Source organism: Stigmatopora nigra, chromosome 16 (genome assembly GCF_051989575.1).
Source record: "Stigmatopora nigra isolate UIUO_SnigA chromosome 16, RoL_Snig_1.1, whole genome shotgun sequence".
Lineage (NCBI taxonomy): Eukaryota > Metazoa > Chordata > Actinopteri > Syngnathiformes > Syngnathidae > Stigmatopora > Stigmatopora nigra.
Window position 1 is genome coordinate 5,263,784 of NC_135523.1, and position 27,188 is coordinate 5,290,971.

The 27,188-nt window shown below is 38.2% G+C and overlaps 1 long non-coding RNA gene across 4 annotated transcripts in view; it reads right to left on the minus strand.

Moving 5' to 3' along the window:
• The window catches only part of LOC144209787 (uncharacterized), a 161,137-nt gene that overhangs the window by 77,336 nt on the left and 56,613 nt on the right, over positions 1–27,188 (minus strand). For all 4 annotated transcript variants that reach the window (XR_013329236.1, XR_013329239.1, XR_013329237.1 and 1 more), the window contains 3 exons: positions 15,224–15,377; positions 11,988–12,098; positions 10,941–11,114 (listed from right to left, as the gene is read on the minus strand). This is a non-coding gene — a long non-coding RNA (uncharacterized LOC144209787). The remainder of the gene's footprint in view (positions 1–10,940; positions 11,115–11,987; positions 12,099–15,223; positions 15,378–27,188) is intronic.

Below are 27,188 nucleotides of genomic sequence, written 5' to 3' on the forward strand. Positions count from 1 at the left end.
ATTTAACCACAGAAAATGCAGTCTATGTCATGCCACTGTAAATTATGCAAATAATGTTTGAAGAAGTAGTCTTACACCAAGTAAAAGGCAGATGTCTATGGAAAATTCCACTCCAACTTCTAACATCTACATGGCAGCCTTTCTTCAACATGTTGGCTCAGTAAACTTTTCAAAGATCTTTGTTGCGTCATTTTTGGGCTTTATTTTCTTATGGAAACAGTATCTCATAGTAAAGTGTTAAGGTTGGCTTAAACTTCAGTGTTTTTCTTTAATGTCAGAAGAGGAAACTCCAATCTACCCTAAATTAAGATTGCCTAAGCGATAAAACTAAACCATAGTGTTACTGATGTTATGCTTTGGAGAGAACTGCATATTTACCCCCTATTTTTCCCCTTTTAACAAGCCATTTTTTCCATCAATAAACTAGGTGAAAGTACTACTTAGTCAAATTACACAGCAGCTTTGTAAAAAGTAATCAGCTACTCCACCCTCTCAGACAGATAATGATTTATGAATACGGCAAGATGAAGGAAGGATGGATAGGAGATGGGAGTTGTCCAAAACCACTGAAGCTCTGTTTAGAACTCGAAAAATACAAGTTGTACTGCATGCTTTTCTAAGAGCTAATTTGGGATACTTTGAATGATCCTTCATTCTGTTTTGTCTGGTTCCTATGTCTGCTGATGAAAGAATGGGTGTGTTTGGTATTATGGGGTCTTAGTGAGGGTAATACTTAAAAAATCGGTACAGAGAACCCATGAGCCCACAGACTACAGACTTTTTGGAGTCACACACCTAGTCAACTGGGTATTTAGGATGATAAATTGAGAGTAATCAACTTGGTGTGTTATCTTTTCAAGAAACCCTATATAGAATTATATGATAGTAACAGCAATACCGCATGAAAATGGCACTGCATTTTAAGGTGCTTAATATGAAGTCAGTGGAGAGTTTCCAAATTTGGAGATTGGCCAGAAGGAATGCTGCTTTCCAGTCAATCACCGCTTAAGCGGAACCATAAATGATAGGAATCACAGCACCGGTAGACATGACATAGAAAATTCTGGGACTTTGACTGTAGTAGGAAATTGGTGACAGCAAGGAAAATGATAGTAAACACCAGTGGGTGCATTTCAACGCCGTGAAAAGGGAGGAATTGCATTAGCAGGTCATTGAATTTGATCAAGTTTTATAGTGACAAGGGTTATTAAATTAACTTTCTGATCTAAATAATTGGGGTCGAGTCAGCGCTTAGGCCACAAAATTCAATTGCAGATGAGCAGTTTCAGGTTAAGATGCAGTCGTTTCTGGGTTGAAATCTGTCATAATAGCTTTTTATTTATTGCTAAAGTATAATTTGAAGTTCTACTTTTTTCTCGTAAATGGGTTTCTTCCACATTGCAGTCCAATTCCGAAGAGGAATTGCCGAGGGGGAGTGTATTTTTTTTTCCCCTCTCTGATCGAACCTTTTGCCCTCTGAGTCCCAAGCAACATAACGGCCACAGCAGACTAGTAATCACAAGCCATCTTGACAAAACCAATGGTTATTCACCACGATCCTCCTCAAAAACACTCTGGCATCGTCTTATGACAGACCGCAAATGGGGCTTTTTCTTTTTTCTACCTCAACTGAAAAAAAAAATGACCCAGCCTGGGCATTGTGGTTTGTCCAACAAAGCTGGGCCAGTCATTGGCTATGCTACCATTGATCTGCTTTATTTTTACTTTGACAGTTTGACAGGGAAGATTTATAACAGGATGTAATGCCTAAAAAACACATTTCCAGTTTTCCAATACCAAAATTCAGTTGATTTTGGTTTCTCACAAGGTATGAAGTATAATTATAGCTATGGTAATAATCATTCTTTAAGATAGGATCTTTCAGCACCATTTCCAATCAATTTTGGTAGGAGCACGATATGCTGCATTCCAATGAAAACACTTAAAAATGTCAACTGGAACCCAAGTGCAATAAAATAAAAGATTAGCAATTACAAAGTCTTACTTGAATTCAAAAACATTCAGTGGAACTTTACCAGATAAATCTACAATGAATTTTTTTGGTGTAATATCTTCATCACCTTTCTTTGTATCATAAAAACTACAACACTGGTCCTTTATATAATAGCTAACGTAGGCCGAGACACACTGCAATTATTACAGTATATACAGTTTATCTGTGTAATATCCAGGTGGGTTATGTCTTGTCTCGAGGACCATATTTAGCTTTTAGAAGGTCAAGATGGTAACACAAGTGCGAAGTGCAGTGCCAAAGTCAAGTGTTGGTCATTACAAAAAAACCAAGGACCACCCTTCACTTTTCCTCACTTAATCCCTCCACACGTAGTAAATGACAGAGTTAGCAACCGACGGGGGGAACGAGGAAGCCCTATTGAGCAACACAACCTCCCAGGAATGTAAATCTTGAGGATTGGCTTGGAACTCAAACGTTCTTCCGAGCCTCTGCTTTCTATAGGAATACCACCCATGATCCTAACACACCCAAAGTACACGGACATATTACAATTAATAAATAAATACAACGTTTTTTGGGACGTTTGTTAGTGTTATTGGAATTTTTTTGGCCTGCCATCTGAGCAGCTGTCAGTCATTTGCTTCCGCTTCTTTTTCAACATCAGCTTTTTCTCTAAACCATGTTGAAGCCATTTTAACTTCCACCGAATGACCTGTACATCTCCTCAAAAGTAAACTAACTGAAAAATCAAGGTTCATTTGACAACTAAACTTTGTTCATTGAAATATTTCCTGGTAGAAATATGCTGCACGTCTAATTTCATTCTGTTCTGAGGCTGAACTGAGGTCAGTTTGTGGTTACCGTGTGTTTGCCTACGTGCACACTGGCACTCAACATCCCATAATTTGTACTTACAGCAGCCGTATGCAACGCGTCCACACATCTGGCCACCAACTATGTACAGCTGTTTTGATGACTGCATTCATCTATCACACCCAATCACAACTTTGTATCCTAACCGCTATGCGCATTCATTTTCTATTGTACATATTTACATCACCATTGTAGGGAGAAAGTTACTGGCACAGCTGAAGCATATACTAGGCATCTTTAGTATACCTGACTTACAATTCTCATAGTTTTAGGTCAGGTTAAGAAATGTAAGGCACTAAACTTGCATCACAAACATACCAACATTAAAAAGAAATGAGCATAGATGTGTCTATTTTTAACTTGGATTCACATTCCCTATTGCATAGGACAATACTGTAAGACCTAAAAAGACAATTACTGCACAATAAATAACTGGTTTGTCATGGCCCTATTGTGGGTAGTTAATCACAAAACGCACTCAATCTCAACCATAAGGGAGAAAAGTTTTTCTTTTTAAAAGTATTTGCTCTTAAAGAAAAATGTCTTAGCGACAGTGGTCTGCTTCCAAATGTGGGCCAGTATGAAAAGACGGCATGAACATAACAATGAGTCACGGTAGTCTGGGCAGGGCTGACATAATTTCCTGTAAGCCACAGTGGGTCTGGAATTCAACTCCCCTTTAACAGACACACACACACAAAAGCCTTCGCTATAAATCTTGAAGGGATTTTTAAGATCACTGATCAACCTATAGACTTTTGTGGAGTTCATAAGCAGCAGAAAAGAGCAATAAAAATTGTAAATATGAGAATTTTCTACACTGCTTGGTGGGGAAATGCAGTGTAATTCAATACTCTCTTCTGCTCCCCACAAAACAGGCATCCAATGTTTTCCCTCTATTACGTCCCAGTGTGGATGGAACATTAAGCTAAATGCCAAAATGTCGAACTGTGAACTGATGAAGTTCTGCTGCCATCCCACAGAGGAAAATGGAAGGCCAGAATTTCAAACCGAAATCATTTGAAAAGATATACATACATCATCCACAGTCACTCAACTGTGTGCACTGCGTGATGGGAGTCACTAAATGACGATCAATCAAGACAGTTCCCTCCAGGTGGTTGGAAACTATGTGTGAATCGACAATTTAGTCATCGCAGCTGTATCTGTACAGACTGAAGTATGGGATAGACATCTGGTCGGTGAAGAACAGAAGTGGATGATAGCCAATTACGTTTGGCAGCAAAAATCTTTTACGTTCCTCGGGTCAGATTTTTCGGAAATCACCCCCCCAAAAAAATCTATCAAAATCATGCACACCGCCAATCCATGGGGTATCCCAAGACTATGTTCTGTAATTCAGCCTTCGAAGCATTAACTATATCAAGTTTATTTTGTATAATTGTCATTTTTCTAGCTGATTGTATAAACTACAAATACCACAAGATTAGTATTAAAACTTGAGTAACAATTTGCAATTGATTAAATAATCTACCATGTAAAATTTCACATGACCAAACGGGTTGATAATATGATGGTTTGAACCTCAACTTGCAAGTACATACAACAATGTTGTGGGATAAAACAAGGGTGTCCAACTCACAGCCGGTGGGCCATACATGGCCGTGCTACCCTACTTTTAATGGCCGGCAAACATAGTGGTTCCCTTGCATTCTGTACCCTTCAAATTTCAACATTGCTGTCCAAACCCAGTAAAGAAGCAAAGCAGATCTAATGAATGCTTTGCAGTATATACCTAGCACTCTGAATAATATCAATGTTGTTATGGTCATGTGTGCAAAATGCCGAACTAATTAGTGTCAGTGAGAGGCTAAGAAATTTCACTTTAAACAAAATCATCTTAACCTTCTCAAATGGCTTCAAGACTATTCCTTGAATGAAAAACCTAATTAAAATATGCTTTCAGCGTGAAGTTATGGCCTACACAATTAACAAAAGCAGAAAGTTAAATATTTGCTCAAAAAGATGAAGGAGCCTTGCGGCTAGTATGCCCTCCTGTGGCCAGCTTAGGGCCTGCCTGAGTTTCATCTAAATTGAGGGTCACTGGGTACTATCAGTCTCCTATCAGTGATTAGGAGGTCTGCAAAATAATTTGCAATCCATTTTTACTCTTTATACTTGAATAAAACAAAAGCCCAGTAAACAAAGTAATTAATCACCCCAGCTAAAATCAGTTTGAGGCCAATTAAAAGGCGCAAGATGAGTTTGACATTTAACATCTATATTGCAAGATGATTATGTTTAATTAGCTTGAAGATATGAGCAGGGTCCTTTGGTGAAATTCCAGTCCCTTACTCCCCCTCAAAATAAGCATCACTCTTCCTGTATGAGGCACAAGGAGGCGCCAACGAGTTGCAAATGTTTTTTAATCTCCAAATTCCCAAGCCCCTGAGAACAGTAGAAATATCTGAACTCCTAATTGACGGTGTGGGTTTTAAGTTTCAGCACTATTCATTGGGGGCAAAGTGGGTCAACATTTATAAACATCATTTAATAATAATGCCAATTCATTAGCGCAATACCCAAGCAATCTCTTTCATCAGCGGGATAGAAGAATGTCAGTGGGGGCTTTAAAGCACATCAGGCTTGGGGGCCGCGAGATGAGCGAGGGAATTGGGAAAAGGGGGATCGCATTGAAAACAGCAAGCGGCTCGCTCGTGAGGCTGCTTGGTGGATTTTTTTGCTCCTTTAGTGAATCTGTGATCACAACAGTGCTTCATTTGTAGAGTAAATAATGTTCTCATGTGGGACTCATTGATGTCTAAAACAGACAGAATAGAATGCATCTCATTTCAAATATGAGTTGTTTCAAAAACCTTAAATGGATGATGTTGGATTGAAATTCACTATCTAGATTTTATCGACAGCCGGAGGATACTAAACAAGTAAAAAAGATGGGAACAGTTGAGCAAACATTTGCATGCCCTAACATGTGATGGATGGCGGATGGCAGAAATGGTGACGCGACGCCAAGCATCATAAGATGTGAGGGATTCTTTTCAAGGTGGCTTTCAAATAGCTGGAAGAGGAGGACACTTATCTGGCAACCTGATAGACCTGGGAGGCAGCGTCAGGTGGCAAAGGGGGTAAAATTGGATGTCTGTGCTCTTCTTTGGGTCTGATTTATGATGGAAACCACAGGCACTTTGGTGCTGTGTAATTTTAGCAGCTGGCCACTGACTGCTGCACATTAACAACAACAATCCGATATGCAAATATGGGGAAAGATGAGGGATAATATTTCAATCCTAAATTTGAATGCAAAAAGCACAAGCCTAAAGAACCCTCTTGCAATTCAGTATAAAAATGACTAGTGAAAAGGTATAATAATATGTGAATAATTTCACACATAAGTTACACTGCAAAATAAGTCACAAAATAAAACAAATTATAAAAACTGCGATTTATAGTCCGGAAAATGCGGCAACTGTCCCTTTTTTTCTGAATATTCACACCAGAATGGTTGAAAACTATTCATGTATAATTCTAAATAGTCTAACAGACAATTGTCTTGCTAAAAACATGACCTTTAAAAAATGTTTGCTTTTCAAACTCCATGCGAGGGCGTTGGAAGAACATTTTCCACCTGACTGGAAATAACCAAGTACAGAATAAAAATAACCCTCTGTAGCTTTTTTTTAATTCACTATCACTTGTAGGACTGCATTTTCAGTAAACAAGCTGATTTCAAAGAGCAAAAGCTCTCACTGTGGAGTTAGTTCTTGTATTCTAGAAATGAATGTGCTCGTGGAGTGGCGTACATAGAAGTAGTACCTGAGAGAAAAAAAACCTGAGTTGTTAGGGCGGCGTTTCAATCATCCAGTTATCAAAATAATATACACCTATGGTATCAGCTGGGTCAAAGATATCAAAATGAAATACAGCGGATGGATTCTAGATTGACCCAATACACGTTTTGCTCACGCTGGGCTAGATTCCCCCTATCTTCTCGATCCTTATCACATGCTTCCTGTATGATTTTCCCGTGGTCTATCCAAACAAATAAGCAATAACAGATAAAGCGATATCTGCAACCATCCTTTCATAAGCCCTTTCATCATTGCTTGTTGTTGCAGTAATTCATCTTTGCGAAAGATGACAGAAGGCAAAAACTGAACAAAAAAAAATGATGACAAGTCGCCATGCTAACAACAGTAGTATTCCACAACAATTAATAATTGCCAATGAAAACCACCAGATTGGCAAATGGAACATGTTATAAAAACTGAAAAACTAAATGAATTTTGCTTAGAATGAAGAAGACATAATTGCTATAGGGGAATATAAGCAAGGCTAAAAAAATACCTCCATTATTGCCTCAGGGATAGAAAATAAACACATATTAATACTCAATAAAGCCTTCAGGCTGACCTTCATGGCTATTATACCATCATAATAAACAAGAAGAGAACTCTCACTAGAATGTTAAAGGTCAGACACACACTACTGCATTTTCTTAATGTATAAATTGTAAAAATCACTATTTACTTTACATATACACGTCTTTATCCATTATTTTGTTTTTATAAAGGGACGATCAAAATTCCATTTCATCTCAGAGAAGAAACCCTCTGACAATCTATGCAGTATTTTTATTTATTATGTTTGGCAGTAGTTTGCACTCCATCCCAGTGTAAATGCACCGAGGTTGGCCGTCTTTCAGGGATGCCAGCAAGTCCCTTTCACCCAGTTAAAAAAAACTTTGGATCCGTGTTTGACGACATCAAAAAGTATTCAACTTGGTATGTTTTCTAACAGATGGCTAGAAGAGCCAAAGCACAGACTGAATATCCTTACTGCACTGTCACTCTTCGTACCCCCCCTGACAGCTCGGAATGCATTCTTCAAAAACATCCGACACTCTAAAGGGAGCACGATAACTATAACTCTGATGGACTCATTTCCAAGGACCCAGCGTAAAAGTGAATTTTGCTATGCACCATATCCAAACAATTAATATTACAATTGCGCATAGGCTGATGATTAATAGCTCATGTTATCATAAACATTCATGAGCATTGTGCAGGCCTGAAATGCAGATAGTCATGATAATCATAATATTTGTATAGCGCTCTTGCTCAGAATACCAGAAGTGAATCACTGCTATTAAAAAAAGCGTTGATGTTAGCATTGTATTGGGAAATAGAAAGATTTATTAATTCCACTGTTAACAGAATGGACATTGATTTTTGAGTGTTATGAAGATTGCTGTGGGAAGCACCTCCATGCAAATTTAAGTTGGAGTGCAATAACAAAGGGATTAATCAGACAATGACGTAGGAAAATGACCAGTCAATATATGTATTAAATGAAGTTGACTGATAATTTGGCGGCCTGATGTCAAACTACGCCTACTTTCTTGTGTGTTTATCTCATAAAACAAAAGCAAATAAAAAAATAAAAATAAAAAAATCAGCACTTTATAGTCCCACAGCCTCGATATTCTTGTAAGAAAATCTGTTATTTACTCTTTGTTTCTCTTTTCATGGGAAGTGAAATGCACTCCAGGGATGTTTTTTTGACCTTTTGAAGCACAGTGGCTCACATCAACAGCAGGGAGCCGCTTCGTTTGGATTTTCTTCCTCTCAAGGGTGGGCTAACAATGAGTATGCTTCTTTGTTACTACTATGATATGGCAGTGTACATTGTGTACAGTACAATATCACATACTACGAATAATTAACTGTGAAAATATCGCAATACTGCCAATTCCTTCTTTGTTTGACACTCACACTAACGTGTTTTTTTTGCTCATGTCATTTCTTTTTCCACAGAATACAATAATTTCCAAATTAGTAGCTAAAACATCACGACGTGCGCAGTGGGAGGAATGTTGTTTACGAAAGAAATGCCAAAGCCTCTCTTTGAGGCGCACAACCACTTTACATCACAAAAGAGGCGAGCTATGACAGGGAACGCTAATTATGCACCTGATATTTACCATTCAGTCGGACAATCTGATATCGTGGGTTGTTCATTTTTTTTTCCTGAGATGATACTGACTTAATAAGGCAGAGGTGGTGCACTGGCTGACTGAGATCTTCCAATCAACATTCCACCAGAGAGGTAGAAGAAGAAGGCATACTAATTAGGAAGTCATTATTTCTTCAGAAAATACAGTCTTAAGCGTCTCCTTTGGTAGCCAAGCAATGGGAAACGTGTTCCCCCTTTGCAATCTGTCTGTATCTCACCTTTGTGCATTTCACAAGCAGACAAGCGCTGATGTGCAATGAAACCAATAACCTCAATCGTAGCCTCGAGGGCAACTGTTATTGCTTCCTAAATAGTGTTCGACAATAATCCAAGCCAGGATTTCTAGACTGGTTAAAGAAAAACAAACAAACCAAATTCCTCATCAATAAAAAGCAAAAAAAAAAGATTTATTACCTGTAATATGATGGAAATATCTTTTATAGATAGGAAAAATCAAAAGTAATGTGTTTTTGTTGTTGTTGCAATGATACTAGCGATATAAAAAAAGAGTCCATTTAGATTGTAAACAAGGAAATTTGAAAGTATACCCTGATGGGAAATAAAAGATGAATATAACTATTTTAAATACCATTGGCTAACACTACTTAGTCTGAAGGCAAAGTACAGGTCAGATCAATATGGCAAGCATGTCACTCGGATTGAAAAACAAACATCAAATACTCATAAAACAAACATTAGAAAGATTTCAGCGAGGAAAAACAAGACAAAATGTGCAAAAGATACTGCCTGAATTACCACAATTTCAGGGAATGAATACAATTTAGGAGAAAAATATAGGTTGTCCTCACAGAAGAGGCATAACCATAAACTACTGCAAACCAAGACAAGATATATGCCAAGTATGAAGAATCCGAAACCATTAAGGGCTCAGTGAATAATTCTAAAAATATGTTTCCACAACCTAAAGCTAGTCCAAGGATAAAAACGTAAGCGATTTAGTGGTTAAAGTGGTTGTCGTTAAATTCAAGACCAATCAGTTAATTCTGTACTTCTTATAGATGACCAAGAGGGAGTTTAATTGATACTTCATTAATCAATGCCACTTGAATAAACATTTGTATTCCCATCATGGATTACATTTATCTAAGTTTTAAAAAAAAATCATTTACTTCAATAGATTCTATCGTCGAAAATAAACGGCCGCATAGAAACGCCGCCAATCAGGGAATGCTCAAGAACAGCTAATCATCAGCTGTGTGGGGTTTTGCAGCAATCAGTATCCATGCAACTGTTTGAACTTTAGCCTGCAACATGATTATTTCTTTATTTTTTTATGTCTCGCTGTTCATGTTGGCATTTAATTAAAGTGCTGGAATTTTTCCTGGATACGAAACATGGGATGTGATGATTTAAGTCCTTTGTTGTTTGAATTTATTTCTCAAGTAAACGTATCAGGCCCCATTCAGTATTTAATTGAAGTCAGAAAGAATGCAACAGACTTAACTGTTCCCAAGCAGAAATGAAAATACTGCAAATTCCTATTTTACGCAGTGCACAGTTCAGCACTTAAAACTATTGGAAATGAAGGCGTATTATAATGAATCGACAAATTAACTCTGTGCGGCTGGCTGCAGATGTTCCTGCGCGCCATTATCGAAAAAGGTCAGGTTGTATTCTCGCAGTTAGACAACGCATACTAATTATTCAGACAATGCACAATATGTCAATGTTCCTTGAATTTTCCCTTTTCGGTTTACAGCTCTATGTCGGTTGGTCCAAATGATGAAGAAGGCTTAGGGCGTTAGGGAAATGTTTGAATAGGGGATTTCAACACAAATATTTGAATTGGGGGAGACCACTTTGAGAAGAAAAAATACACTTAGAAGTCTGAAATCAAAGTTATGAGTTCCTTCTATCCAACTACTTGGGCATCCTAACAGATGGCTATTCAGTCAGAGATGGTCAATATTATTTGCATGTTAAATCACTTACCTTCACTTTTGGCCATGGCCATCAGTTTTTACAACATATGATTTGTTTGAAATGTATTTTTAGCATTTGGGATTGGGGAATGTCTAATGGCGAACCTGACACATTTCTTATAACATTTAAAAAGAAAATACCATTACGGTCTTACCTTATTAATGAAGTCCATGCGCTGTCCTTCTCAATGATTGCATCCATAATGCTTTTGAAAGTTTTCCTTTTATGCCTTGCATTTTGAATGTCTCGAGTCCCACAGAAGAAAGGCATTCTCTTTGTTTTCAGTCAATTCAGCAGTAAAATGATTTCTCCACTGACTCTGTAATAGCTGGAACCGAGAACACAGGTATGAGCAACTTTGTCACAGCCTACAAATAAATCGCTTATTCCATTGCCAATTCCTGGGACTATTAGACCCCACTAGTTGGAGGTCCGGCTTCACTAATGCTTCATTTTTAAAGCCCAAATGCTAACATTACAGGAATACAGTTGCTTTTCTATAAATGATCTCAAACCATCAAAATTTAGTGCATACAGTATTCATATTTGCATATACAATAGTGAAATAAAGAGAGCACAATTCCAGTCAAAAGTGGCCACCTAAAATTAAAAAAAACAGTAAGTTAAATTCCTGATTAGTTCACTTATTTTTCTATCATAGGAAAAATACAATAATTATTTTTTTCTTCCTTTTCAGCTGTTGTCATATAGACAACATTGCAGTATGACTTCACATTTTACCTCTCTTAAGTACTCATAGTTGTTTAATGACTATAAATATATAGAGGTTGGTAATTTATGTAATAAGTGACAGCACCAATTTCCTGAAATTCCTCCTTTTCTTGTATAGATGGGGTCAGCATCATGCTCCATCAATCACAGCAATTTTGAATTATTTCTGTCCCTGGCTTCCCTTTCACAATCCAACATTTTGCTCCCATAAAAAGTTTAATAGAACAATAATTTGAACTGACAAATTTGTTACAGGGGATATATTTTCCCATGAGAAGACAGTCCAAGAATAAAAATCAGAATGCTTTTGTCAGCATTCCTGCAAAAAAAGAAATTTCAGTCGCGTTTTTTCTTTTTTTTTTCATGACCTCAGGTGACCATGATAGAAAAAAAAACGCACCTGCATTGACTCCTCGCTGTTTTCATTTTTCCTTCACGGTTACGGACAATGAGATTATAATAAACTTACTCTTGCATTGGTTGCTTTGCTTTTTGGGGGGTGTGAAGAGGGAAGAAACACCCCCATTTTCCAGTTTCCCTCTTCTGTTCCTGACCTGTGGCGGTCCTGCTCTCTCGCCACCTTAAATCAAAGACGTCAAAAGTGATTTACCCACCTACTTTTGTGGTTCCATTTAGCTGACTGGAGGAAATAACGACAGGCATAAATAGAGATATTAAAAAAAGACATCTGGACGCTCAAGAGTGCAGTGTGTACTAGGTTATTAACAGCTGGCCATGAGGCAGTGTCATAGTAAAGTTTATACATTCATAAAGCAAACTGACAGTGGGCCACTTGGATATACCAAAATAGCCAAAGATCAACAAGGTCATTTTTCCAATTACAACGCGCCATGTTGGATGCGAATGTAAACAATAGCTGCCGGTTAGCTTACAGCCAACTTTTCTATTAAGAATCCCTCATATTTCATCTTTTAGAATATGTTAAAATCTATAAATCAGTGTCGTCCCTTTAGCAAACAAGCATAGGCTGACGTTAGTACGTGTCTAAGAAAATCAGGATAAAATGTGGACATAATTTTATTATCGAATCCTGTTTATTTTCAGAAGTCTGGACTACTTGTAAAAAAGAATTCCAATTAAAATATTGGCAGATTGAAAAATAGCTCAGGAGCCATATAAAGTGAACTTTACACTAAACTGTGCAACTTTGTTTACCCTCTGTCATGATTTAGTCTGTTAAATCCAATTCAAAAAGAAGAGTGAGCTCCCCTCTTCAATATTTGCCACGTTCAAACGAGTAAAAAATATCAACACTCTTTTAAAAGCAGCTCCACAGCTCCAAAATAACACAAACACGTCTTGAGAGATACAGCTTAATGAGATGGAGCGCGGAGAGAGTTTGCATTATGGATGGAATGAAAAAGAACAGATTGATTTCAGATCCAAACATTGGTTTCTTTCATTTTGTTGTTTTTTTTTTGGAAGGGACGAGGAGAGCTCATCCTTTGAAGTTGTCTCTGGCATTATAATTCACTCAGTTATGAGACAGGAGAGATTCAAAAGAAGTGTTCTCTATTGGGGTTTCAAAAGGTAAGTGATGTCAGAGCCGAGTCAATCTGACTTTTATAGTTAAGTGCTTTGGATGAAGCCATGGATCAAATGTTGTCATTCAAAAGTTCTGTTCATATTAATTGGAATTCTTGGACTTAAACAACCAAGGATAATTTACCATTAGGACCGTTATTTTAAGCATTAAAGAAAATTAAGACATTAAGTAGATGTAAAAAGTCAAGTATGAGCAAAATCCATAAATGTTAATAAAGGATAAAGCTGTATGAACCAAGGAATAGGAGCAGAATAAAATATGGGACAGAAGAAATTTGGAGATAAAGTTTTTTTGTTGTTGTTAAAACAGATAAAGAAGAAGAAGAAGAAGAGGAGGATGAAGAACCAAGCATTGAACTGATCTTCAGAAGTCACCATCCCCACAGGGCAGCAAGCAAACAGATAGACTGTTAGGGCACATCGACATGAAATGCAGAGCAGCCAGATGGCACTCTGTGGGTGGCGCCAAGCCTCCTCTGATATCGGAGGTCGTGCTGCGTGAGGCCGGGTCCACCTTGATTGGTGTCTGTCCGACCCGCTGCCGGCTTGATAACTGGCATCGCTCGCAGTGGGACGGCAGTTCGTCCTGTTTGTGTGCTGACGGCACGCTCAGAACAGTCATTATGAGCGTGAACTGACTCATGTGGTCGATCCGTCGCTTGACCGCAAATAGCCCAGCCAGACTTTTTCTGGCAAAAAGACATCATGCGGAGCGCGGGGAGCAAATTGACACTAATGTGTATATTAATGTGTTCGTCAAAACAAAGTGCAGGATGTTACTTGTAGTCAGAGTATTGAGGTCTTTTACTGCAGACAATACATGAACTCTATATCCTTTGTCTTCATGAGGATTATAGGGTAGCTGAAGCCAATCCCCAATTCTACCGAGATGGTAGTCGTGCTTGTGCTTAATTTAGCACTGGTTCAAGAAATGGTCAGCAAACCACTAACTATGACAATGTGCATCATTGATGGTTAGAGCAGAAACATACAACTGGGTACTTGCAGTTTTCATTTGAGGTTAGTACTTGGCATTTTGAGCTAGTGTCATAGCAATGGTTTCTGTTCTGCATACTCATGTTTGCACACAGTGGATCTGTACTGTTTTACCCCAAAAGGGGCAACTATTAGAACTATGAAAATATAACACCAGTTCAGTTGGGGTACGACGTCTTAAAGTCTCAATTTCTTTTACTCCAATATGTTTATAATCGCATAGAGCTGCCACAAGACGGTGGCAAAAGCCTTTTTTTTGCTATTAGGCAACGCCATTGTTTTAAGTCTACTTTCCCCCTATATTAGAACTCTTATATTACAAAATATCCAATAATGAATCCTGCAATAATTATGGTAACATATTTACTCTGACTAATTTATTCCATTGATTTTTCTTTCCTCTATGGGAAACTGACAACTAGAATAAAATTGAAAGATATAAGGAGACAGGGCGAATCTGTCTTATGAAATGAGACATTTACTTGGTTGTTTAATTACACACTTACGAGGTGGGTGGGAAAGCAATTTTGGCAGCCAACTATTTGTAGATTCTAAAATGTACCCCTTTAAGGTGGTCTTTATTTCTACGTCATTTATGCAGGCTGCTTCACAGCATGTGACCATTAGTGGAAAATCACCGATTCGCTTTCAGTGAAGGGAAAAAAAGACATTTTGATCCATTCCTTAGACTTTTGGAAATACTGCATAAAGATTTGTGTTATGGATGTGATCCGGCAGGTCAACCATTACGACTTCATGCTCATTAAAAAAAGCTCCACTATGCCACTTTGGAGTTATAAGTCTGTCAATTCGCTTTATGTAGCTCACCGTGACAGGTATTGATGTTACTATATTGATCGTCTCTATACCAATAATCAAACCATTGTAGACTGAAAAATGAGTTGAGCTTTGAAAAAAAATAGTCTTTAAGATATCATTCTTTAACACCTGATTGTTGGCAACTGATTGGTTGAAATAAAACATGGCTGACACTACAGCTCAATATGATTTGATTTCTTTTTCAAGACTCTGAAACACAACTAAAACCTCATGGATTCAAATGCCGTGATAAAAGACATTGGGGTTTCTTAAAATAGATTTGCTAGGCTTCCTATAACACTGCATTGTGCACAAAGCTCTTACCATGAAGGGTTGTGTGACCCAGCTGCTCCCGGCCCAGAATGGCCTACACATCCTTGCTGCCCTTGTCACTTTGCTGCCTGCTCACCACCACTTGCCTTTCGCTGCCATGTGCAGATGTCGCACATGCCTCCTAGCAACGGCTGCAGCTCCAACCCTGAAACACACAATAGAAACACACACTCACACCTGTTCTGTTAGCACTTTTTGTGCAGCGAAAAACAGGCGTGTAACCACCTCATCTCGACTTAAAGCTGAACATGCATAAACAAGAGCATCTGTAGGGTATTTGGAGAACAGCCTTAGTGCTGAATCAAACTAATGAGAGCAAGTATTAGCCATCTCACACGATTTGCATGTTCATCCATCGGAAAATGTCACGCCTTTGAATCCACATATGTACACATCTCACAGTCTAAACAAGTCTGTGGTGATAGTTTGCATTATTGTGGTGTTTTTAGGGGGCTTAAATTTGGCTCATTTGGTCTTTGGGGGAATATGAATTCCAATTAATTGGAGAAGAGGACAATAACAATACTATTTTCAAGTAGAATCACCCAGTTGTCAGTTATGTTGGTAGTTTGGCAATTTCTTTTACACGTCTTTAATCTGTGACTGATTTCCAATAAACACATTCAATTTCTGCTAGAAAGCTTGCATGAAATGCTTTCCACGCGCCATGTGAACTTTTGAGGGATCTGCAGGGGTTTTGGGTTAAGGAGCAATTCCAGCATGTTATTACTTTGCCTGAAAGAGATGAGCAAGTAAGAACTGTTCGGTTGTTTTAATTTGTACGAGCAAGCGTTGGTGAAGGCAGTATCCTCCAACGTTTGCTAGCGGAATCAACTGCTCATGTGCAGAAGGTAACGTGATGAGAATAAACCTCTTAATATTGTAATAGTTCATTTGGAGAGTCTGTGAACAGCTGTTGAACAGGAGCTTTGATGCAGCCTTGACAGCACATTTCTAAAATGTAAGGTCCCCCACCCAGTCCAGCTGAGGCCTCCACACAAGCCTCAGAACCCCCTCTCCAAAGACTTTTCCCCGCCAGCTTCCGTTAAATTACCAGAAGGCTGTGGCGCGTCGACCTGATCTTGACCAAGGACCTTATTAACAGTTTGACAAGGGTCTTATTCCTTGGGTCTCGCCTCGAGAGAGCTGATTAGGCTAATAAAGCAGATCCACGGGCATGTACGGCACGTTGATTTGCCCAATTAGGGATGTGACAAACCCCAGACATATTCTATATGCAAGATGCTCCGCATCTCATGTTAGGATAATGACGCAAGGGAGGAACATTTCAAACTGGACTTGAAAGAAAAGGATTTAATATAACCCAGTTTTTTTTAGCAGACTTTGGCGTGTGAAAGACTGGTTTGAATAGAATGTTTTTATGGGTTTCTTCCATGAGAGAAAAATGAGCAAGGATCTTATTGACATGGAAAATGCTGTCAGGCATTTAGTTGCTTCAGTTAGTAGACAGTCTTTTGGTAAAGTTAAAACTTCTCTCTGCATAACAAAGCCTGGAGTCCCAAAGCCTTGGGATACAAAATATCGCACCACCAACGAAACAGCGGATTGAAGAGATTATCCTCAGGGTCAGGTTAAAATGAATTTTTGAGCACAAGAATCAAGCCCTGAGTTATGGAACCTAATTAGAGTGGATCAGCAGTAGGGTTTGGATTGAATATAGTGTTTTTAAAGGAATAAAAGTCAAGTAAGACCAAACTAGAAAGTGTGTGCATGTGTGTGTGTTGCTAGGATCATTATCCAGGGTTGTAGGCGAAGGTGACATAAATCACTCCTTGGTTTTCAGTCACATTTCACCTTGAGAGCACCTCGTACCGTTTTTTATCAGTATTAATGGTTGTTCCCCTCCTTAACTTCACCAGAGCTATTTCACACTTGGCTAACTAAGGAATGACAATGTCTCCTTGAATCTATATATAGCCTTTTCTTCCAAAATATTTTTAGATCTGGAATCTCAAGGTAAACATGTCTTTCTTTTAATTATGTACGGTCGTTGCCAAATGTACAATCCTACCGAGTTTTGATTTGTAGTAGTCCAACTTAATGGTTAACACAAACTCTGGCTTTGAGCGATACCAAGCAAACGACACTTGAAAAATGTGGGACGTCAAAGTATGTGAGGGACCAGGTACCTAATTCGAATACGCTGAAAGCTGTCGTCTTCCACTGTGGCTTAGAATGATAAAGCAGAAACAAGACATCAAGCCCAGGGATGAGATTAATAGTGAAACAGTGGTGAAAGAGCGGCTTCACGAGGAGAGTGGAAGCAGATCTCTTGAGCAAAGCCTGAAAATGATACTTCCTAGGGCAGAAGATTTGCTGGGTGGGTCTCGTTAAGCTTCCGCAAAGACGGTCTTCATGTCTCACCTCATGTGGCCTTCGAAGGAGCACCGAGCCTGGTCATTATCCACTTTAAATTTTGACAAACACTCAATCACAATTTGCAACCTGCAGCTACAATGTATATTTTTTAGATGTGTTGCATACAAATAAAAATGTTTAATGACGTAGTTGTGCTGCCACCAAACAGGACAGAATTTTATACTGGAGCTACAAAATGTCCTCCATCGTGTTGTCACCTTCAACTTGGAAGGTGAAGAAGAAGAAGAGTGTCCTTCCTGTTGGGATGCCAGCCCAGCGCAAAGTGAATGCATAAATTGCTTCTCACTTTAAATGAAAGCTCACATCACGATTCGGTCGTTTAAAGGAGAAAATGTGCACTCGGTGAAGCCAATTGGGATAATATTTCCCAATGACACCATTTTTTCGTCCGCCCCTGTAATGTCATTTAAATTTCTGCACATCCCTTCAGGTGAGAAAATGTGCCATGGGAAGAAGGTAAACTTCATTTCCTCATTACTGTATATCTATACAGCAAATGCAAATGGTGACCCCTCCTCAAAATCAATTATCTGAGCTCTAACGGGAAAGAAAGCTAAATGCTGATAAGACTTTGCAGACCTGTTTTTTTCCTTATTTTAAAGCAGAAAGAAAAGCGATTTGGTCCAATACCCTCAGGTTGAGTTTTTTTCGCCACTTTAGGTAAGAGAGAATTATTCATTGGACCCTCTAAGGAAAAGGTCGATCATTGCCAATAAGACACAGAATTGTTGGCACTTTTCGGTCACGCTCAGGAGGACGCGCGGATAATGTGGATTTTATGCCATATGCTTGCCACTGTTTTTTCTTAAAGGCACGGTTGTCAGCTGGCGATGAATGACTTCACGGAGGGAGCATATTCATCAAGGCACAGAGGGACTGCCACGCCAGGTGCGCTCGAGTTGTCACAAGGCAACATTGCCTTTACCTCAATGATGCTTTCAAATTTGAATGCCTTTAACTGAATTTATGCTAAGTACCAAACTTTTAGGGGGATTTGATCAATATTTAGTGATGATAGATCAATCTTACACTTGAAAAAATAGTTGGGAAAACTGGAGTTACTGAGAACTAGACTGGGGTGGGCTTTAAAAATAGAAGGATTTAATATTCTATGGCTGCAATACAATTAGTAGGATTCATATTTTGGTAGTTTATACGTCAATTGATGCTTAGTCGAGAAATGTCTTGAGTGAGAAAATCTGATTCACCTGCAAATGACGATTTTTTCCTTGGATGACATTATTTATTATGTGATAACCTTCAGTTTGATTTCTTGGACATTTTTCTCAGTTTTGTAATTTCAATTTTGTTGTAATGTCTTCAAATATGTTTGCCTAGTAATACACAGTTAAGTATTGTATTTTAGTATCTTTCATAACACAAGGTGAAAGCGTGAAAAAGTTTGGACAACTCTGCAGTTAGACAAGGACCACCACTTCCTCTAAAGGACAATCATATTGATTTTTTTGTGGGGGGTGCGGAATTTTAGCGCACTTCACAACCGTCATATGAACCTGACAAATTAGCCTCCTTATTCCTTTTGATTTCCAACACAGCACCATGACTCAAAGTCGTGCTGACCTTTTACAGGCAACATCTGTGGGGAGTTACGATTTATGTACGCCTGTGCGGGCTTCATGCCAGCACGCTGGATGCTGTTTTTCTACCATTAAACATGAGTTATATCACAGTTCCCATTTAATCATAAGCCCTTTTGTCTCCTTTTTTTTTGTATCCCTTGGCCAAATTGCAGACTTCGGATAATGATTCACTGCGAGCAACCTATCTGATAAATTACACCTCAAGTCACATTTAAAGGTAATGTTTGCGGGGCCCCGAGGACGAGTCGAACAATTCCATTAAATGTTTTCAATTGACCTTCACGGGTGTTGCTTTCCGTAGTCAATGTTCCCAACAATCAATATTGCTGCAATTCAACAACTTTATATTTCACTTCTGTCAAAGACATAATCAGCATCTGGCGAGATACTTAAAAAATACAATGACCAGTTAGTTACTCTATTCTAAAGCAAAAATATTAAATGTGAAATTTGACTAAAGTAGAATATACTGCATCTGACAAAGGCATAAAAAAAAGTCAAAACTGAAAAATGGCATGTCATGTATAATGAATGTAATGGGATTATAGCTCGTATATTTAAACTACTTAATGGAATAGTGCCTGAAAGTTTTTAGTTTTCTTTGTAATAGGATGAATTAAAAATGTCATTCCATGTATCGAATCCATTTCCTCATGTAAATGCATTTAATAGCTACTTATGTGTCCTTCTTCCATGAATAAAAACACATCCAAGACTCTGATATACCTCAAATTTGAGCTATTTTTGTAACACGTTAGTCCACCCTCACACCAGCCAAGTTTAATATCCCCAAACTACTTGAGTGTTTTGACAAGGGTGGACGGGCGAGCTTTGAGTGCAAAACTCACTTTCACGGTCCACTGCTGTGGCTGAGATACTTGCATTACCTACCATGGAGAGTTCCCAAATTGCCTTGACAGCAAACAAAGACAAAGTGTGTGCCGGAAATCCGTTTTGTCAAATACAACCAGATTCAGAAAGGAAAAAAGATTTCTGGTAACGAGCACATTTGCAAAATTAGAAATGCATCAGGGCTAAATGGCCACCCAAGTGTGTTTGTTATCAATTATGTCAGTTTGAAAATGTTTTCAACTTGAACAAGAACATGAATTTCCGAGATAGGAAATTTAGGGCAAATTTCACGGCAAATAAATAAGGCAACACACTATTTTACGCACGGTTACGTTTAAAGAGCCGGACTTACACGAACTGAGGGTGTTCAAACACCTGATGCACAGTGTTATATTAATGGACTGAATCAGATAATGTACATTGTATTTAATGGAACATAAATTTGAGATTGGGGCATATTAGGTTTGCTTAACGCTTTAATGAAACTGGACTTGTGTTAAAGGTCCTTTTTGTATTTCTCTCAGTAATTAAATGACTCTTGAAATATCAAAATGTTTTGCTTTGAGGAATTTTAACCCTTTTCGTTAGCTTAAGATAATTAAAGTTAGTACACGTTTATTTTATCCAACGGTGCCTTGGTATTTTGGGCATTTTAATTTAAATTGATATATGCTTTAAGTGAACTAATGGGATCAGATCTTAACTAACATTAAAAAGTGGCTTAGTAATTACTGCTGACTGCAATCCTACAGCTAAAAAGTACGTATTGAGGACTCTTGTGAGAAAAAACCTTCGGTAAAAGCAACCTACAGGTTTTTTAGGTTTTTTTTCTCCTCATCCTCAATGCTAAATGCCTCCATTGCCAATTTATGGATGTTACTCTTAGCCACAGAGGGACCTTGAGAGATGAATGACCCTATTAAGAAAATAAATAAGAGCTTGTTCAGACACTTAGCTTGACCAAAGGAAAACATTAAATAATTACTGTAATTCACTTAAGCTTCTTTTTTTAAGATGTGTAATGATTTTCCCCTTACCTCCTTGCAAAAAAAACTGCATCCAATGAAAAGAAGCTTAAACAAACAACCTCCGAATTAAATGGGATTCTGCATTAAAGTGCAAGAAAAACACTTCCAAAGACTTACTATCAAAAACACAGTTTTAAAAATGTACGCTACATATCTTTAAAAATGTTTGGCCAAATATTTGCATAAATATAGCTTTACACATTAATGTTGTTTTGGTAAAATTAGCCTGTTTGAGTGTGTAAAGCCCCAACGAATAGGGATCAGCCAATCTGATTACTTTAATGACTGCTTCAAGGTATGGACTTTATTTGTTCCATGGCCAAGTTTGTACCTCAAATAACTTTGCCATCTTATAAGTCTAATCAGAAAATATTTTTAAAGTACTAAAATGGCAATGCAAGTCAACACAACAGCTAAAAACAAAAACGGCTTGTCAATTCTTCACATACATTTTGACACACAAACAGCAAATCGGATCAAATACTAGATAGTAAATTTCAAACATGAATGGGAACAGAGTATTAGAATAAAGTACAGAGAACTGAAAAAAACTTCTAATTTCGCCTATGTTACATCACCAAGCCCAGGATGTAACATTGAAGTCGACAAGGTAGGTGGGCTGCGCAAATTAAAGGGGCAACTTTCCTTTTTCCTCAGCGGTATCAAATCAAACGATCTATCCAAGGTGGCCGACGGTCACCATCCATCTTTCCGAGCTGAATGTCCGCAGGACACGGCGCCACCCACCTCCCGCTTACCTCAATCGCAGATCAAACGTACCTTTTGAAGAGTGCACTTCCTCTCTACTTTCCACAGGCTAATGAATCAAACCGACCTGTTAATTATTCCGCTTGTAGGATGAGAATTTGAAATACATCACAGGGTTTTTTTTTGGGGGGGTGGGGGGATTCGATTTGTGTTTGATTCAGACTTTTAAATGTCACTATACTAGGAAGATAAGAAATGGTCATGTCTGCTAACACAGGTACACCAGCAGGGAGGAAATCTTAGAACAGGAAAGCAAAGTAAAAATCTCAAATAATAGAAAAAAGAATGATTTAAAAAAGAAGACTATGGATAGGATGAAATAGCAAAGGTGGGTTGAGCCGCTCACATACCAGTAGTGCAATTATTGCAATTATTTTCAGAGGAGCTCCACTAATGTAGTAAATATACAGTTATTGGAAGGTAATTACTACACAGTAATGGGTTGATTATTCGGGCATAGTGTGAGTATGCAGTGTTTGACTTAGAGCTGCGAACAAGCACCCTCTACAGTACTTCCATAGTTGATAAAATGAGTCAAAACAAATGCATATAACAAAAGCAAAAAATGTAGCATACTACACAAGCTTATCCTGCAGAAGTAAACTTTTTGTATCTTAAGAAACAGGAAGATAGATAATGAACTATCCATTTTACACCGTCAACAAGCCGCAAATGAGTTGGAAATGCCAAAAATGAAATAGATTTAAGGACGCCCCTGTTCTTGTTTTAGATCAATACTCGCCTCCTGAGTCATGATGTTAAATTAGAAACCAACGCCAAAACACGATCGATTGCACAGGCTGCCGTTTGTTCTTTTCATTTTCCTCCCCCTAGAGGAAACTCTCTTATATCATTATTTTACAGTGTAGCATTAATATTGTCCTAAAAGCAAAGGACTGGAATCAAATGATATACTAGTATGTAAGTCAAGAAAGTATAAAGACACCCTAACTAGTGATGAGCTGAGAAGCTTGCCTATACAAATCAACTGTCTGTACAACTGACATGATCAGCTATTGAATCAACCAAGTGGAATTCCTCCTAAGAGTGTCCATCATGTATTTTTTAACGAAAGTTGCTTACTAATATATTTTGCTGAAATAGTTCAATCCACACAAGTGAGTGGCAGTCTGTTACGGCTGTCAATCTGGATACACACTGTAGTAGAGTGTGTTGTTTTGTGTGTGTTGTATTTTTCTTCTGCAGATACCTGGAGCTGTGGCTCCACCCCTGTGGCAAAGTCTTGCCCAGGCCAACCCAGCTGTTACTAGTTCCCCATCATCTCTCCACCAATCAAAATCCGCTTCCTGACCATATTTAAACCCTTTTATTTTTCAGGGTTAGGGTTGCATATTGATAGAGGGTGTCCGAGGTCAAGTTCAGTTGTCTTAAAATTGGACAAGAAAGACATTCTTAGAAGATTTAGGAATTTGACACTTAAAATGTTAATAGCTCTAAATTTACAATGTGTAACCTATGTCTGAGTGACACTTCACACATTCAGACTAATGCTAAAATGATCAATGATCAACCCAGCCACATGGAAGATTTTTTTTTCTTACATGTGATGCCATCAGACATTCCCAAGGCTTTTGCCACCCTGAGAAACATGTGAAATTATGGTGAAATATCCTGTAAGTGTGAGCAAAGATGGAAGAATTACTCTTGGGTTTCCTAGTTCGCAGTTCAGAATTAGCCCTATAACTTCAAGTGACAACAGAATATAGCCAACATCTCTCATCGAATCAATTTGTCTCTGACGCAGGTGGACAAAAAAGCAGGTCAGAACGTCCGAGTTAACCTAGCGCAGCCTTCTCTAGAGACTTGGATTAGGTGTGATATTTGTCAAGCCAGTTCAATCAGATACAGCCAGAAAAACCAATCAACAGCCGTAACAAGATATCGTGAAAATTGCAAAATACCAGCCAAATATCTTATTTCCTTTTTCTTTCCCCACTTGGGCTAAGGTTAAGATGGTCTTGATAAAACTGTGCTGTTTTTAGCTCGACGGAGGCTCCAGATTGGGGAACATCTGCGACATTGGAAAGTCACTTACTGGTGTCTGAGGTGCAAGCTGGGGAATGAGGCAACAGCAGACTGCGTCTCTTCCTTTTGGATGAATCAATGCAACATGGTCCCTAACTATTTAGGCCAGTCAAGATAAAAATACCTTATACAGTACAGTGTACCAGAACTGTGCATTGACAGATAGACTATTGTAAGGCCGCGCCAGTTTTGACAGGCATCATAACTTAGATAGGGTTTTTGCACTGCTGAAAATGGAAAATTCTGTAACCAATCAGAGTTGGTACACAACCTCTTGTCCACACAGACTGGGGGGAAAAATACCACTAAAAATATACACCAAATGGCATGTCTTCCATCTTAAGTAGACCAAAGCACCAAAAACTAAAATAAGCTAATATAGATCTTCCTACTTCTACATCTAAACTACATCTTTGCTCTTTGGCGATGTTTATTAAAAAATATCAAAACACTACTGAATCACACTATATTGAGCTCATTGCATCTATAAACTGGATTTTCACGAAATAAAAGTGATGTTTTCCCCTGAGTGGAACACAAAAATTTGATCTGGCAATTGCCTGCTGAGTAATAAAACTTAAACGCCAACAGGCTTTATTAAGGCAGAGATCCCATTGTGGCAGATTGTGATGAATCACATATTTCAAATCTCTTGCAGTCTCATCTTGTTGTTTGCAGCAAAACGGCTGCCAAAGTGTCAACCCACCGACTGGGCCCGGCACCTTTACTCAACTTCCAAATTGGCTACAAATGCACATACACCCTGGTATTCCTGGTCTGCCCTCAAAAACATGCATTTGCAGGAAAAAAAACTCCATATTCCTGACATCTGATCCCATTCGACTGTCATTTACTATGTGTTTGCCATATTCGGTCGGAGGAAAGGCAGGTGGCTAAATTACTCCTCTTTGGGGCAACACAAGGCATGTAAATGACAAGATAGCAAAGCTAGTGAGGTGAAATACGTGTTGGAGCCAATGTGCCATGTTTCAGAACCACGGACAGCGGTACCATGAGATAAGGTTTGATTTAATTCCATGAAATGTAACTCAAAACTATCATGTCAGATTATCTTTTCTAATTGAAATGAATGGAGTTCTTGGTTGGTAAAACTGTTTGCTCGACTTCTCATTCATCTACACTCCCTGTCTGCTCACTCGTGTGATATATAACTGTCCTCATTCATACAATAATATTAGCAAGAATTAGGTTGTTTAACAAGTAGTGGGAAAGTGGCAGACAATTTGTGAGTTGTTTGGCTACTTCTTGTGATTTATTTATACAAGTCCTAAATAGTAGATGAACAAATCCATTGTGTCTCTAGAAAGGACACTTTTAGGTGCGGAATCTGGGCACTATGATTGTAAGATAGAAAATGCAGCGAGTACAGTATGTATTTTAAACATTGCAGGCCATTTTCTGAAATCAATGTCAAAAAATGAGTGGTATTAACAGTACTTAGTTACCTGGTGTGGTTGTTCAGTACTTAATTAAATTGTGGCATGCTGTCCCTATCCATTTCTCATTTTAAAAGAGTGGATTTGGGGCATCATTTAAAAAGCTTTTCACTGCTGTTACTTAAAAGCCTGCTGCGATTGAGAAATTGCCCCACAGGGTTTTTGTAGAATTCTTCCTTCCAAACAATTAGGGTCAAAGTTCTTTCATCAACTTTTTTTTCTTTTCTCTTATGGATATGATTGAATTAAAATGCATCCTGGGATGTAGTTAGGATATAATTATATTGTCACTATCTTTTTAGCTTCTCCAGATTCTGATTCACAAAAGCACAAAAATGACACCCCCGAGCCTTCCTTCCGCCAAGCTCCTTTTGCCTAACAGGTCGACTAATGGCCACTTAATAACCATCACCATGGTACCCTCGGTGCTTCAGTTGAGTGACAGCACTCAGGCGCCTTTATTACAATTTTTCTTTCTTTTTTTTTAACCCATGTCTTTTTGAAGCTTCAGACTATTTGAAACCACAAACGGAGCGATAACGTCACTGGAAGAAAGAACTCTCGAGAACAATTGAGCAAAAGCACTTGGTCATGCACAACCATGTTGAAGCTTGTGGAATTATGCTTGGCATTTCTGGGATATTTAACAGTTAATTGGCAAAATGTGGCTCTTTCATACACATCAAATTGCTCTTTAAACAATTTATTCCCAATCCTTTCTTTGGCAGCCATGGAAGTGATTACTTGGCCAGTAATTTTGGGTTAGAGTCGAGGGAATATGACACAAACCTGCCTTTCTCTGACGGAACAGGTTTTTCTGCATTTTTTCCTCTGTGACCACACAATGATTGCATATTTACATGTTAATTTTTGTAAATCTGAAGATTCATATGTTTTTTTTCATAAGGTTTAGAGCACCAATGAATAATCAGTAAAGCTTCAATAATAATCCTAAATCCATGATACATAAATGCCAATTTGATAATCTCATTAATTAAAATAGACAGAACATCTACACTATAGACTATATAAGCTAGATACCACAATACTCTAAGTACAGTATTTCCTTTACACTTGATTTCCTTTTCATATCTTTTAACAAAGTATGCTTTCATCTCTTTAAATATATCAATGCCTATGGACTATCTATAAAATATTATATTCCTGACATTCATTCCTCTTTATAGCATACATGAGACGCACATCATGAACCGTAATAGTGTTGCACTAAATCAGTGTACGATCTGCAGGAGCTACACTTCCATCTTACAGGAGCGGAAAAAAAGCTGATGAAATTTGGCCCCTCAAGCCTCAACTACGTACATCTTCGCATGCTCTGATTTGCCACAGAGTATGCCATTACTGCGAAACGTGCACTCTAACTCTGCAACCTACTTTTGAAGCAGCAAGGGCTTATTCCTCAAGGAAATCTTTATTCCTTCTTTTTTTTTTTAAAGGCGCTAACCAGATATTTACTTTTATCTTATGGTGCTCCCACTGTAGCAGCTGAAACATTATTGTTAGGCATTCTCACAGGATGCTGATTAAGAGGCATACAACATATGGATTTTACTGCTAAACAGCAGTGCAGAAAATAAGTACAGGGTGTGAACAAGGTATGGCTGAAAGAACTCATTAGTGTACTGTCACTAGAAATGTATTCCACAAAAGTAAAATGCTGCAAAAGGATCATGTATTTACTCGTGTTAACCTATTTGTGGCTGTGAGAAATCATGACAACAAATGCTTCATTCTCGAGAAAGCATGTGTGTAAAATCAATGTTGCCGCTCTTGACATTCTTTC